This window comes from Pongo abelii, chromosome 6, assembly GCF_028885655.2.
Source record: "Pongo abelii isolate AG06213 chromosome 6, NHGRI_mPonAbe1-v2.0_pri, whole genome shotgun sequence".
Taxonomy (NCBI): domain Eukaryota; kingdom Metazoa; phylum Chordata; class Mammalia; order Primates; family Hominidae; genus Pongo; species Pongo abelii.
Genome location: NC_071991.2, coordinates 19,055,102 through 19,070,167, shown reverse-complemented (window position 1 = coordinate 19,070,167; position 15,066 = coordinate 19,055,102).

Sequence of the window (15,066 nt, the reverse complement as noted above, 5' to 3'; positions counted from 1 at the left end):
AAAATTTAATGCCAAGCCTGCCCGGATTTACAATGCTCGGATTCTTCCATTAAAGAAAGCTAATAGGTATAAAAATGTCATTAGGTAGAAGCAGGGCCTGGGTTAATGTGGGAACAACTGCTCGTAAATAGCGCACTGTTGGTGGCAGAGCATTCTGGGAATTCCAGTTGAGGAGAAGAAGTTGGAACCCAGCCAAGAGCAAAACACCTCACCTCAGGTCTCCTAAGCAACAGAAAGATTCACTCAACCTCTGAAAGTTGATCTCAGTATGGTGGAGTTTTGTCTTAGGAGGAGGGTAGGTTCTAAAGTCAGCCTATAAGATGAGAATGCTGTCATGTAAAAATGGCCCTTGAAAAGTCTGTCCAATGAGATTAACATTCTATTTCTCAGTAAGTCCAACCAGGCAAGGTTTTCTCCTGCAAGGACCGAACTTCACTTTTTGTGTTTGGTTTGTTTTGTTTTTTGGGACTTTTAAAATAGGCTTCCAATTTCTTAAACATTGTTTTTCATTGGTACATAATATTTGTACATATGTATGGGGCACATGTGATATTTTGACACAGAATTATTGTTTTTGGAATGAGTATCCGATGACACAATTGACTTGCACTGAGGGGCCATTTTCTATGAAAAATACATCTTTTTTTCGGGTAGGAGACAAAGTCTGTCACTCAGGCTGGAGTGCAATGGCACAATCACAGCTCACTGCAGCCTCAAACTCCTGGGCTCAAGTGATCCTCCTGCCTCAGCCTCCCGAGTAACTGGGACTACAGGCGCATGCCACTATGCTTGGCTAATTTTCACTTTTTTTTTTTTTTAAGAGATGGAATCTCTCTGTGTTGCCCAGGCAGATCTTGAACACCTGGCCTTAAGCAATCCTCCTGCCTCAGCCTCCCAAAGCACTGGGATTACAGGCATGAGCCCCCACACCTGGCCTGTGAAAAATATCTCTCTTGAAACATAAGATGAACACTCAGCCCAGAGTAACCCTAGAACCAGAAGACAAATCAAGAAGCAGATTCACACCTCCCTTCACACACAGCCTGCTGGGGCACACATTCAGCAGGTAGACCTGATATTTAAATAGTCCATGGTATTTAAATTGTTCTCACTCTTGTCCAATTATTTTGGAATAATAAGGATTGAACTTCCCCTCCCATCATAAATAACTTGAAAACTAGACAAACTGTTTTTAACTATGTATTCTTTTTTTAAATTTTGATTTTTTTTTTTGAGACAGGATCTTGCTCTGTTGCCCAAGCTGGAGTGCAGTGGCATGATCATGGCTCACTGCAGCCTCAAACTCCTGGGCTCAAGTGATCCTCCTGCCTCAGCCCCCTGAGTACCAGGGACTACAGGTGCATGCCACCATACCCAGTTATTTTTTAAAATTATTTTTTGTAAAGACAGGGAGTCTCGCTTTGTTGCCCAGGCTGGTCTTGAACTCCTGGTTTCAAGTGATCCTCCCACCTCAACCTTCCAAAATGCTGGGATTACCAGTGTAAGCCATCACAACCAGCCTGAATCAACTGTTTTCAGATGTTGGGCCGTAGATGGCAAAGAACTATGAACCCTGGAGAAGAGAAACAAAGGAAGTAAGCCCTAAAATTGCCCAGGCTCCCTTCCAGACCAGGGACCTAGGGAGGACAATACAACAGGACCTTCTTAGTAGAGAATATAGAGCTTGAAGCTTGGAGAGGCTGAGGCAGCTGGAAATTCAGGACAGAGTCCTGGAAAGGAGGGAGCTATGCAATTAAAATGCTTCATAAATCTGCATAGGAATGCCCTTGTTTCTTTGCTGAGTACTAGGTTGTATGTGCATAAAGTAAAACTGCACCAGGCCAAATAAAAAATGACTTGGGAGTTGTAAGCTGAACAATTGCCAGAGCTCACACAAAATGGAAAGACATCTGAGCTCCAACCAGCCAGACTGGTGTTTGTTGATCACTGGGTCATCCAGTGGAGATCCCAGAGACCCCCACTCTAGTGGTAAGGCTCAACTCTCTTTGAAGTAAAGGCTACTCTAGACCTACCCCAGCAAAGTTCAAATGGATCAAAGTGATCTACAAGTAACTTACCTACTTGCCAAGGACACAACACTATTTGAAGGAAGAAAACAAACTAAAATATGATTTGACATGCTAAGAAGCAGGCAAACGTATTCTCATATTCTCTCCCTGATATGTGTATAGCTGAATTTGCAGGAGGTGAATGGGACACAGCATTGCTCCACCCTAAAAACTTAACTCCATGCTGGTTCTTTGATTTGCAATGTTTTATGCATGTGTTTCTTCCTTTGCACATAGGCAGCTCTTTCTGCCTCCCAATCCTCTTCTTCCTGGTCTCTTGTGTTTTTGCTAAAGAAAAATTGGAGAAGTCTAAATGTCCCAACTACTCACTTTATGTTAATTGCATAGAAACATGACTTCTGGAAGTGATCATAGCTTTCATCACAAAAGAAAAAAAAACAGATGTATATAATTCACATTAGAGACATAATGTCCCCTTTAAAGCATAGTCTTGATGGTTTAAAATATTATTTTTATTGTACTTTGTTTGGAACATTGTGTATCTGTTACTAAATGCCAGGAGTTTGATCTAGGTCCCATTGCTTGCACACAGAAAGCCAATCACTGAGACAACAAGTATTGCCAGGGAAGAAAGCTCTAATTGGGTGCTGCAGCCAAGCAGATGAGAGATCAGTCTCAAATCCATCTCCCTGATGACTAAAATTATGGGATTATATAGCAAGGAAGAAATGTAACCATGTGTGGGAAAATAGGAATTAGGGAGGGGAAAGAAATAAGAGTTGGTCAACAGGAAGCAGGTGGTTGCTTAGGCAATCATGATGGGTGAGGGGTCTGGTGTCTCTTTGTTTAGATGCAATGATCTGGTAACGTCCCATTCCTTCATACTATCTGGTAGGCCTAATGATTGGTTTCCTGAGAAAGGAACTCAACTAAGACAAATGCAACTTTCTCAAGTTTCGAGACTAGGAAGGTTAATTTCTATGTTTATTCAAAAGAAGCCATAAACGTCAGTTCTATAGCACAATTGGGCTGGTTTCATGGCATTTAAGTAGCAAAATTCCAAGTACTGTGAGGTTTCATTCCATGGGATAAAATATAGGATGTTTATCTTCCAAAGCTGTGTATCAGATGAAAGAAAGTAGGACACAATACATGGAACAAAAGACATAAGAGAAAGAAGACAACAAGGATCATATAAACATAGATCTGAAACCCGGGACAACATAAAGCAAGCCAAGTATTAAGGTTGAGTAGGGAAGAATTTTAGCATAAAAGTGGAAGGCTTGGCTGTGGATTTAGACCCTGGGTTGAATCATGCAATTACCATTGACCAATTCTGTGACTTGGGGCCAGTTCTTTGCCCTCCATTAGCTTGACACACTTTCCAGCTGTGTATCCTTGGGCAATTAACTCAGTTTCTTTGTCCTCAGTTTTCTTCTTTATAAAATAAGAATGAAAATAATACTTATATTGTGGGGTTGTATTGAGTATTAGATGAGTTAGGAATGCATTTAAAGTGCTTATTACAATACCTAGAGCATGGTGATTACTCAATGTTAGCCATCATTATTATTCTTATTATCTCACTTTATTATTATTATAGTCTCATCTGTATAACAGGTATGTTATCACCTGTCTCTAGCGCTTGACATAAGGATCAAATCGAATATAAGCATAAATCCTCAAGCACATTGCCTAGCATAGTATAGATGCTTGGTAAATACTATATATTATTCAAGAGATAATATTCGTGTTATTAATTAATATTCATATACTTAATATTAATATATTAATATCACCAATATGAATATATTCACATTCATATTGTTAATATGAATGTTTTATTAATAATTGAATATTAATATTCATAATGTAAATATTAATATATCATTATTAAATAATACATATTATTAAAGAAATAATATATAGCACTTATCAAGCATCTATAATACAGATGGTTGGATAAATTTGAATACATAAAAATGTTAAAGTTCTGTATCTACCAAAACATTAATGAGAATAAAAGACAAACAGGAAAATTTTTGCAACAAATGATAGCCTTAAAAAAAAAAAGTTTCTACCCTACAACCCAGCAATTCCGCTACTAGGAATCTACCCAAAGGAAAAAAAATCAGTATACCAATGGGGTACCTGCATTTGCATGTTCATGGCAGCACTGTTCACAATAGCAAAGATATGGAAACAACCTAAATGCCCATCAACAGACAAATGGATAAAGAAAATGTGGTAAATATACACAAGGGAATACTACTCAGCCATAAGAAAGAATGAGAGCCTATCATTTGCAGCAACATAAGTGGAAATGCAGGTCATTATGTTAAGTGAAATAAGCCAGGCACAGAAAGACAAATACCACATTTTCTCATTCATATATGGGAGTTAAAAATCTTGATCTAGTGGAAGTAGAGAATGGAGTGATAAGACACTAGAGACGGGGCAAGGGCTGGGGGAGGAATGAAGAGAGGTAGGTTATGGGTGCAAACACACAGTTAGTTAGAAGAAATAAGTCTTAATGTTTGATAGCAGACTAGGGGGCCTATGCTTAGCAACAATATTATGTATCTTTTTTTTTTTTTGAGGTAGAGTTTTGCTCTGTCGCCCAGGCTGGGGTACAATGGTGCAGTCTCAGCTCACTGCAACCTCTGCCTCCTGGGTTCAAACGATTTTCCTGCCTCAGCCTCCTGAGTAGCTGGGACTACTGGTGCGTGTCACCACACCTGGCTAATTTTTGTATTTTTAGTAGAAACAGGGTTTCACTATGTTGGCCAGGTGGGTCTTGAACTCCTGACCTCATGATCCACCCACCTCAGCCTCCCAAAGTGCTGAGATTACAGGCATGAGCCACCGCGCCCGGCCAATATTAAGTATCTTTGAAAGTAACTGGAAGATAGGATACCAACTCATAAATACCAACCCATAAAATAATACCAACCCATAAAAATGCTAAACATAGAAGGTGATGGATACCTCAATGACCCTGACTTGATCATTACACATTCTATGCATGCAACAAACACATGTACCCCATAAATATGTACATTACTATAATATAGATCAAAAAATAGAAAAATAAATAAATAAACAGTTTCTATAAATTGATTGAAAAATATAAAGACCCTAGTGGATAAACGGACAAAAGACTATAATTTATAGGTCAGTGTTGTATGTAGAAACTTAAATAAATAAATAAAAATTGAAAATAATTCACAGGGGATGGGCAAAGTGGCTCATATCTGTAATCCCAGCACTTTGGGAGGCCAAGGTGAGCAGATCACTCAAGCCCAGGAGTTCAAGACCAGCCTGGGCAACCTGGGGAAACCCTGTCTCTATAAAATAAAATTTATAATAAAAATAATAATAATTTATAGGAAGATATATACATAACTAATAAATATGTAAAGTATTACTTAAGATCATTAATATTCAAATAAATATAAATTAAATAACAATGAGGTAGTAAACTACTATTTCTGAAAAGTCATCTGGCAAAATGTATCGATAATCTCAAAAATGCCTCTGCTCACATAACCAATCCTGCCTCTTCTACGGATATATTCTCGGGAAATAACCAGAAAAGTGGACAAAGATTTATGACTAACACACACTTATGGTATTATTTATAACCGTTGTGCTCAGGTGAAGATATTATAAGTTGACTGTTTCTGTTTTTCATAACCTTAATGTTGTTACAGTGTTGCTTTAACAAAAAACACATATTGGAAAAAAGCTCACTTTTATATTAAGACATAGCATCACCTAGAGAGATTTTCAAATGCTTTTAGTCAATAATTGCTCTTCTTGGGCACTCAACAAAATGCCTTAATGTGTCATTGCAGTTGTAGATTTAGGGAAAGGTATATTTGTCTTCTGAAGTGCCAGTGTTAGTTGTGTGTATATGTGTGACATTGTTGGTGATTAGCTAATAATGGGGTTTTGTAAGTAATAGATTTTCATCTACAATAGAGGCAGTCATTCCGTCCCGCTAACAAGAACACAGGAGCTTGAGAATTCTCTAAGAAGTCAAACAATCTCAGTTGAGTGTACTGGGTCAAACCAGTGAGGACAGAGTCCAGGGCCACCAGAAATGGCTGACTGCGTATCCTTGATTGAGAAGCTCATCAGCACCTTGCAACATTACCACTCCCTACCATTAGCAAGCTTGCATCTTTGAGAGACTAAAGAAATGTCAAAAAGCTGAGAGCCCTTGCTTTTTTTGGTAAGTAATTTTTTTAAGAGCAATGGTGTTTAGAGTAGTCATGGTCTAGAGTCACTCTGCTAGCCTAAAAGTCCCTGAAGACATCACTTTCAACAACTTTATTTTTGGAACCTCTTGCCAAAAAGCAAAATCATTTTTTGGAGTGAAGGCTCTAGTTGAGAGGACTAATGGCACTTTTTACCTCCATTGCACTTCCACTCACTCAGGGAAAGAAAAATCCAATACTGCATGTTCAATTGAGTCCAGGGTGTTACCTTTTAGACACAGAATCACAGAGCAGAAAGAAACCAGAAAGTTCTGGTCTGGTTGTCTGGATGTCTCAGCGCAGATGTAAAAACCAAGCTGTCTTGGGGTCAGGAGCAGGGAAGATTCATGACTATCCTTAATCAGTCCTGGCCATATAGACCACTCGCATAGAGCAGATACTTCCTGGCCCTATTGAGCAGAGAAACTATGAATGCCTATGAATGCTTCTTGAAGATTTGCTGTCTGTATCTTTCACAGAGAGTCTTTGGAGAGAAAAATATTCCTTAATTCTCCCAGCCAGGGGCCTTTGTACAGCCACAAGCAATTATTTCCTGTCCCCTGACCCTCTGTCCTCTGGCACACTCAGTATTCTGTGGGTGATCCTCATTGATTCAGTGCTGGGACTGCCAGGATGGTGTCCCTGACACGCCCCGTAACCCAGAGACAAGTGCATTAGACATTTGCAGCCCACCGAGAGTGGCGCTGCAGTTATTGGCAGGTGTGGGGCTGAGTCAGACAAATTGATGCTGCAGCTGGGGGAAGGTAGGCACCTTCAGCGTCCTGACAGAGGCATGCGTCAGGCCCGTCACCCTCCCATCAGGCCAAAGGACAGCCAAGGGTCACTGGTGCCTGAGAATCCCAATCAGACTTCCTGAGTAGTCAGCCCCAGGTGGATGGGCAGGCTGACAACCGGCTTTTGCATCTGTGGTCAAAAATGACTCCCATGACAGTGATCTCAATGGAATGCAGCACTAACTCTCTTTCCATGGAATAACCTAAGCATGTTTTAGTTTTTAAAAGGAAAAGAAGCTGGGCACAGTGGCTCACGCCTGTAATCCCAGTGCTTTGGGAGGCCAAAGTGGGAGGATCCCTTGAAGTCAGCAGTTCAAGTTGAGGCTGGGCGACATAGAAAGACCCCATCTCTACAAAAAAATTTAAAAATCAGCTTGGTGTGCTGGTGCACGCCTGTAGTCCCAGCTACTCGGGAGGCTGAGGTGGGTGAGTCCCTTGAGTGCAGGAGTTCGAGGCTGCAGTGAACTGTGATCGCACTACTGCACTCCAGCCTGGGCAACAGAGCTAAATCTTATCTCTAAAAAAAAAAACAAATAAGTAAAACAGTGTACCCATCTCCATTTAATTAACTGAACCTCCCAAAATCTGGGGATGGGAGGAGATTCGTTTGGCAGCTGCTGCAGCCAATAAGGGTTGATTCTGTGGGCTGAGCCCAGGTCTTGGCACAGTGGCCTGTGTGGGCTGCAGGCTGCAGAGTTGGGAGGACCCCACAGACATTGCTGGTGCCCCCTTGGCCAGCACCTCTATCTTCCCCTGGAAACTGGACCAGACATATGCTTGGGGAAAACGTTTATAAGAGAGAAAGGATGTCGCTAAGGGAAATAGCTCTTCCACGCCTGACCTTCCCCTCCCCAACCCCAGTCACATCCTGGACCCCAACATTACGCAGAATGCTCTTTCTTAGAAGTTTTAAAACAGGCCAGGTGCAGCAGTTCATGCCTGTAATCCCAGCACTTTGGGAGGCCAAGGTGGGCGAATCACTTGAGGTCAGGAGTTCAAGACCAGGCCAGCCAACATGATGAAACCCTGTCTCTACTAAAACATACACAAAAATTAGCCAGGTGTGGTGGCACGCACCCGTAATCCCAGCTACTCGGGAGGCTGAGGCAGGAGAATCACTTGAACCTAGGAGGTGGAGGTTGCTGTGAGCCAAGATCATGCCACTGCACTCCAGCCTGGGTGACAGAGTGAGACTCTTTCAAAAAAAAAAAAAACATTTAAAATGCACCTTGACAGTTCAGCCCTCTTGTTTTCTGCCTGCCCTTATTAGTATGATTATTAAATATTATCTAGAGCTCTGACCTTGATGCTTTCTGATCTTCATCCCCCACCCCCACCTTTGGCTCCATCTCTTTCCTACCCAGCCTGACGTCCAAGGTAAACATCCAGCAACATAGCAGCCAGTACTTGCAAGTTCATGCCTCTCCACTTTCCCACCACCCTACCTGTAAATCGCCATGTTGGGACCAATCCAACTGTTCGGTTTCTTTTCTCTTCCTCCAAAATCACCAAGTGCTATCAGGAAAATTGCACAAATATCCAAGTTGTAAGCCCACAGATTCATCGTTGGCTTCTTTTTATTTTATTATTATTATTTTTTAGAGACAAAGTCTCACTCTGTCGTCCATGCTGGAGTGCCGTGGCGTGATCATAGCTCACTGCAGCTTCCAACTCCTGGGCTCAAGCAATCCTCCCACCTCAGCCTCCTAAGTAGCTGGGACTACAGGCACATGCCACCACACACAGCCAATTTTTTTTACTGATGAGGTCTTACTATGTTGCCCAGGCTGGTCTCAAACCCTTAGTCTCAAGTGATCCTCTCACCCTGGGCTCCCAACGTGCTGGGATTACAGGCATGAGCCACCTCACCCAGCCCAGCTCCAACACATTCTAGCTACATGACTGAGGGCAATTTATAGCTTTGGGAATATGGAGAAATAATCACCCTTACTTCATAAAGTTACTGTGAGAATTAAACAAGGTGATGCAATGTGAAATACATAGCAGACTGCCTAGCTCAGAGTAAAAGCTTTATAAATGTTAGCCATTATTATTAATAATATGAAGGTTCCTCCATAGGCATGTAGAGCAAAACTGTAATCTTTTTAAAACCCTTGGCAATCATAAGCTCTAAGGCAAGTTTGAATAAGTTTTCGATGAATTTGGTTTTCAAAGGCATATGAGATTAAAAATGTATGATATTTTATGTTTGGGTATAACAGCAAGCTTCATCATATACTTCATATCTCCAGTGAAATAAGAAACAAGTCTTCAAGCCCATTTAAATTGAGAAATCCAACAGGGAAAATACAAAGATGTCTATATTGAGTATTCATGCTTCAAAGAAGTTTAGAAAGAACTCCAGCAGTTTTCTTGATTGGTTAAGGCTTTCTTTTGCCTTCTCTAGAGGACCTAATGGTAAAATAACATATCATATTACTTCCTCCTCTACCTCTTAAAATATTGAGAGATATACATTTGTATGGGTTTGAGTATAATGCATCATATTGAATTATCAGCTTTCTCTCCTGAAGATTGCTAATATCTGCCTCCCACTGGACCAAAAGAAAACAAAACAAATCTAACTAGGCTTCCACGAAACATTTTTTTTAAAAACAGGATTATCATTCTATACATGGAAACTGCATGAATAATTAATTTGCAGAGTTGTGATAAATTTCATTCACAAATACTTTGCGGTTTACTGAGAGTTATTAACTCAAACTGTATTTTTAGACAGAGCCTGGAAGGATGCTGTGGGTCAATGTAAGTCCTGAAAAAGTGATCAGATGTCAACAGAATAAATGAGGCATGCTTTGGGCCTGGTTCCTCACCACTTTTTTTCTGGTCAGTTAACATAGTCCAATTATATTTGAGGCTTAAGACTGAGCTGTATTTTTAAAAAAACTAGGCCAGTCATGGTGGCTCACACTTATTATCCCAGCACTTTGGGAGGCTGAGACAGAAGGATAGCTTGAGGCTAGAATTTTGAGATCAGCCTGGGCAAAATAGTGAGACCCCCCTATCCCTACAAAAAAATCTAAAAAATTAGCTGGGTGTGGTGACGTGTGCCTATAGTCCCAGCTACTCAGGAAGCCGAGGCAAGAGAATCAGTTAAGCCCACAAGTTTAAGGCTGCAGTGAGCTGTGACTGCACCACTGAACTCCAGCCTGGGCAACAGAGCAAGACCCTGTCTCTAAAAATATCAATTAATCAAAAAAATAAATAAATAAATAAATAAATAAAAATATCAATTAATCAATCATTAAAAATATAAGACATGGTCCTTGATTTTAGGGGGTGTTATGGGCTCAACCGTGTCCCCTGCAAAATTCATCTGTTGAAGCTCTAATTCCTAACTCAGAATGGGGCTGTATTTGGAGATAGGGTCTTTAAAGAGGTAATTAAGTTAAAATGAGGTCATAAGGGCAGGGTCTCATCCAATATGATTGCTGTCCTTGTGAGAAGAGATTAGGACCCAGACACACAAAAGGAAGTCGTGTGAAGATAAAAGGAGGAGAGGGTCAACTACAAACCATGGAGAGAGGCCTTAGTAAAAACCAACCCTGCTGACACCCTGATCTCGAACTTCTAGCCTTCAGGATGGTGAGAAAATAAATTTCTGTTCTTCAAGTCACCCAGCCTGCAGTATTTTGTTATCGCAACCCTAGCAAACTAATACAAGGTATTCATCAGTTTTATTATTTTTTATCATTGTCATTCCCCAGAGCGTTTTGCCTTCCACAATCTCAATTATTTGCATCATCTCTGGCTACAGGCACGTGGGTTTTCTTCCCAGGGTCTTCTCTGGCCCGGTCACCTGACCATGCAAGGTGACATTGGGTGAGATTTATGTCTCCTTTGGTCTCTGTCACTTCCCCAATGAGGAAGGCATTCCCTGGAGGCTACCCCAGTCCTCTGTGCTTTTTTGTTTTGTTTAGAGACAGGGTCTTGCTCTGTTGCCCAGGCTGGAGTGTAGTGGTGCCATCATAGCTCACTATAACCTCAAACTCCTGGGCTCAAGGGATCCTCCCTCCTCAGCCTCCCAAGTAGCTGGGACTACAGGAGTGCACCACCACACCCAGCTAATTTTTTAATTTTTACAGTGATAGGATCTCGCTACATTGCCCAGGCTGGTCTTGAACTCCTGGGCTCAAGAGATACTCCCACCTCAGCCTCTCAAAGCACTGGGATTACAGGTGTGAGCCACTGCACCTGGAAAGCCCTCTGTTTTTGATCAAAGAGTCTTCAGTCCTTAATTCTCTCAACAAGCACATATTAACTGATCCCCCTTGGGAATCCTTGGGAATCTCTCTGATCACCCCAAGCATCTCCTGGTATTCTCACTCTGCTGCACAAACCTCCACCTGCTTTCCTAGAGCTACTTGGGAGGCTGAGGTGGGAGAGTGGCTTGAGCCCAAGAGTTCAAGGTTATAGTGAGCTATGATGGCACCACTACACTCCAGCCTAGGCAACAGAGCAAGACCCTGTCTCTAAACAAAACAAGATAACACAGAGACTGATGTAGCCTCCAGGGAATTCCATTATTCCAGGAGGCTCGGCACCCTCCCAGAAAAGTCCCTGTCTAGAATCTGAGACATCTGTCAACTTCTCCCCTTGGTCTCAAGCCACAAGCCTGCTATTAACACATGCTTAGCGAGTGCTGCTTTTGGCCCCAAACCAAATATTTCAGGCTTTTTTCTGTTGAATTACAACCCTTTACACACCTCTTATTCATTCCTTTTGCCAACTATTGTCTTCAAATATTTGTCTAGTAGAGGATAAACTTTCTGTGTCGCTCTAGAGGACAGCATTAGGACCTGTGTGTAGAAATTATGGAAAGGCATTTGTTTTTTCTGTAAAAGGGCAAAGTTTTTAGCATTTATAGCTAACATTAGAATGGCATGTCTTGCAAAGAAATGACCTTCCTGTTCTCAGCAGTTGACAAGCAGAGGTAGAATAACTGTTTGTATTCTTCTTCTCCTTTCTCCCCTATTTTTTCTTATTCTTTATTTTCCTGCTATGTGCACTAATGATGGGAACAGTACTACATTGCTCATCCTGCCCATGTAGGTGTGCAGAGTTTACGCTTGATTCTCATCTCTCCTTCTGTTAAGGAAGCAGGAGCTTAGAAGAGCCAGAGTAATGCCATTTCCAGTTCAACTGCATCTTGAGACTAATAAGGCACATTCCTTGCCAGTCATGACCCATGGTTCTAAGACATTTGCAGCTAAGGGAGCAGCTTAGCAATGTCTGCAAGGACAAACTCCTACAACAACAGAATGTCCAAATGTCCCCAAACCCATAATAATATATGCTTTCAAGATCATTGTAGTTATGCTTTGATGTATTTACACACAAAATGTCAAGGATAGTGATATGGTTTGGATCTCTGTCCCCACCCAAATCTCATGTTCAATTGTAATCCCAATGTTGGAGGTGGGGCCTGTTTGAAGGTGCTTGGATCATGGGGTTGGATCCTTCATGAATGGTTTAGCACCATCTCCTCAATGCTATTCTCATGGTAGTGAGTGGGTTATCACGAGATCTGGTTGTTTACAAGTGTGTTGCATCTCTCACACCATCTCTTGCTCCTGCTCAGGCTGTGTAAGAGGTGCCTGCTTCTCCTTCCCCTTCCTCCATGATTGTAAGTTTCCTGAGGCCTCCCCAGAACCCAAGCAAAGCCAGCATCATGCTTCCTTTACAGCGTGGCCAATTAAAGCTTATTTCTTTATAAATTACCCAGTCCCAGGTATTTCTTTATAGCAATACTAGAACAGACTAACACAGATAAGTATCTTTAAATCAATAGAATAATAAATTTCATCATGCTGTCAGCCCATCTGCACACGGACACAGCTTAGTGTAGTCTTTACATAGACAAGACTCCTGTATAAGAAAAACTTAAAATAAAGCCGGGGCATTCTTCCTCTTGCTTTCTGAGGACATCCTACTCTCTAATGGAGTAATTTTCAATAAACCGTCTCTTCTCACTGCACTCTGTGACTCACCTTGAATTCTTTCCTGCGTGAGATCCAAGAACCCTCTCTTGGGGTCTGGATCAAGACCCTTTTCTGGTAACACTTCTATGCCACACCCACTGGGTGGTTTCAGCCCCAAGTTCATTCACCTCTTCTCACCTTTACCCTAGGTTCTCACCATCTCCTCCTGGGATAGAGCATCTGCCTCTTCACTGGCTGGCCTCCCCATCCAATTCATTCCCTACACTGCATCAAGAATGGCCTCCCTAAAACCCGAATGCACAACGCTTTAGCTGTTATCTCTCAGCTGCACACCCACCTTCTAGATTTTGCTGTGGGGTGCTTGGGCTGAGGCTCTGCAGATCACATTTCTGCTTTGCCAGCCAACTTCCCATGAGGCTCTGCATGAGGAAAAGGGCGCTTCTCTTTCCTGTGCACCTGTTGCTCCCATCAGCTTTGCCCAATGGTTACCAAGCAAAAAGGACTCGCTTCCCAAAACACTAGAAACCAATACTATGACACCAGGTCTTTGAGAAAAGGAAAGCTTTTTATTACAACTTGACTAACAAGGAGATAGGAGTCCAGCTCAAATCTGTCTCCTTGTGCTGGCTTTAAGGCAGTAATGTTTTTTCTGAGACAGGGTCTTGCTCTGTTGCCCAGGCTGGAGTGCAGTGGTGTGATCATAGCTCACACCAGCCTCCACCTTCTAGGCTCAAGCCATCATCCTGCTTCAGCCTCCCAAGTAGCTGGGACCACAGGCAAGCACCACTCAGCTAAGTTAAAACAAACAAACAAACAATTTATAGCGATGAGACCTCACTGTGTTACCCAGGGTGGTCTCAAACTCCTGGGCTCAAGTGATCCTACTTCCCAGACCTCCCAAAGTGCTGGGATTATGTGCATGAGCTACGGCGCCCAGCCAAGGAGGTAATTTTATCAGCAAAGTCTTAGCAGTTGGATTCTGGGGTTAGCAGTTGATTAACAAAAGGAAAGGGAGATCTCAAAAGTCCTCAGGCATGCACAGTTATCTCTTCATGCCTCCTCGTGGGTCTCATGTGCAACTTTGGGGGGAGTTAGTGAAAATTCAGGGGCAGTTAGTGTGAAACATGGGGTGGAAATCAGGATGTGACATCAGCAAGCTCATTCTGTACGGACTTCAGTTGGGCACATTGGTTCTAACTGATTTTAACCAGTTTTTAAATCTCACAGACAGAGGGAGTTTCAGCGTTTCAGCAAGCTGTTTCTTTCTTATCTGCCATCCTACAAGCTCAAGAATTTTTTATCAGTCACTGGTTTCTTTAACTCTTTGGGGACACAGTTTCACAAGCAGTGACAATGAGCCCCATGTGGCAGTTGCGTGGCTTCTCTTGACCCTCCCAGAACCAGCCCGACACATGGCTTCTGAGACACAGGCACCAGCTGGGCAGCAACCCCTCTTCGGAGGTTCGAGCACTCACTCTGTATGCCCCTCCTCTGAGCCTCTAGGTCCTCATGAAACTTCTTCATTTTGTTCCCCAAGCCCTGCAGCTGGTAGCCGTGTTCTGCAGTTTTGATCTTGGAATTTCCACCATTCCTTTCTACTCTTCTAGCCCCTCCAGCAAATGGGCAACTAATTCAATAGATGATTGATTGATTGATTGATGAAAGAGATAGATGATAAATATGATAGACAGATAGACTATAGATACATACATGCATGCATACATATATACATAGATGATAGACATGATAGGATAATAGATGGATGATAGATATGATAGATGATAGATACGATAGAGATAGATGATAGATTAGATAAATAGATGATAGGATAGATAGATATGGTAGATAAATAGATATGATAGACTACATAGATAGATATGATAGATAGATTATAGAATAGGTTGATATGATAGATAAGATTAGATAGGTAGATAGATAGATAGATAGATAGATAGATAGATAGATAGATAGAATCGATGTGTGAGACAGAGATTTTTTTAAATTTTAGAGACAGGGT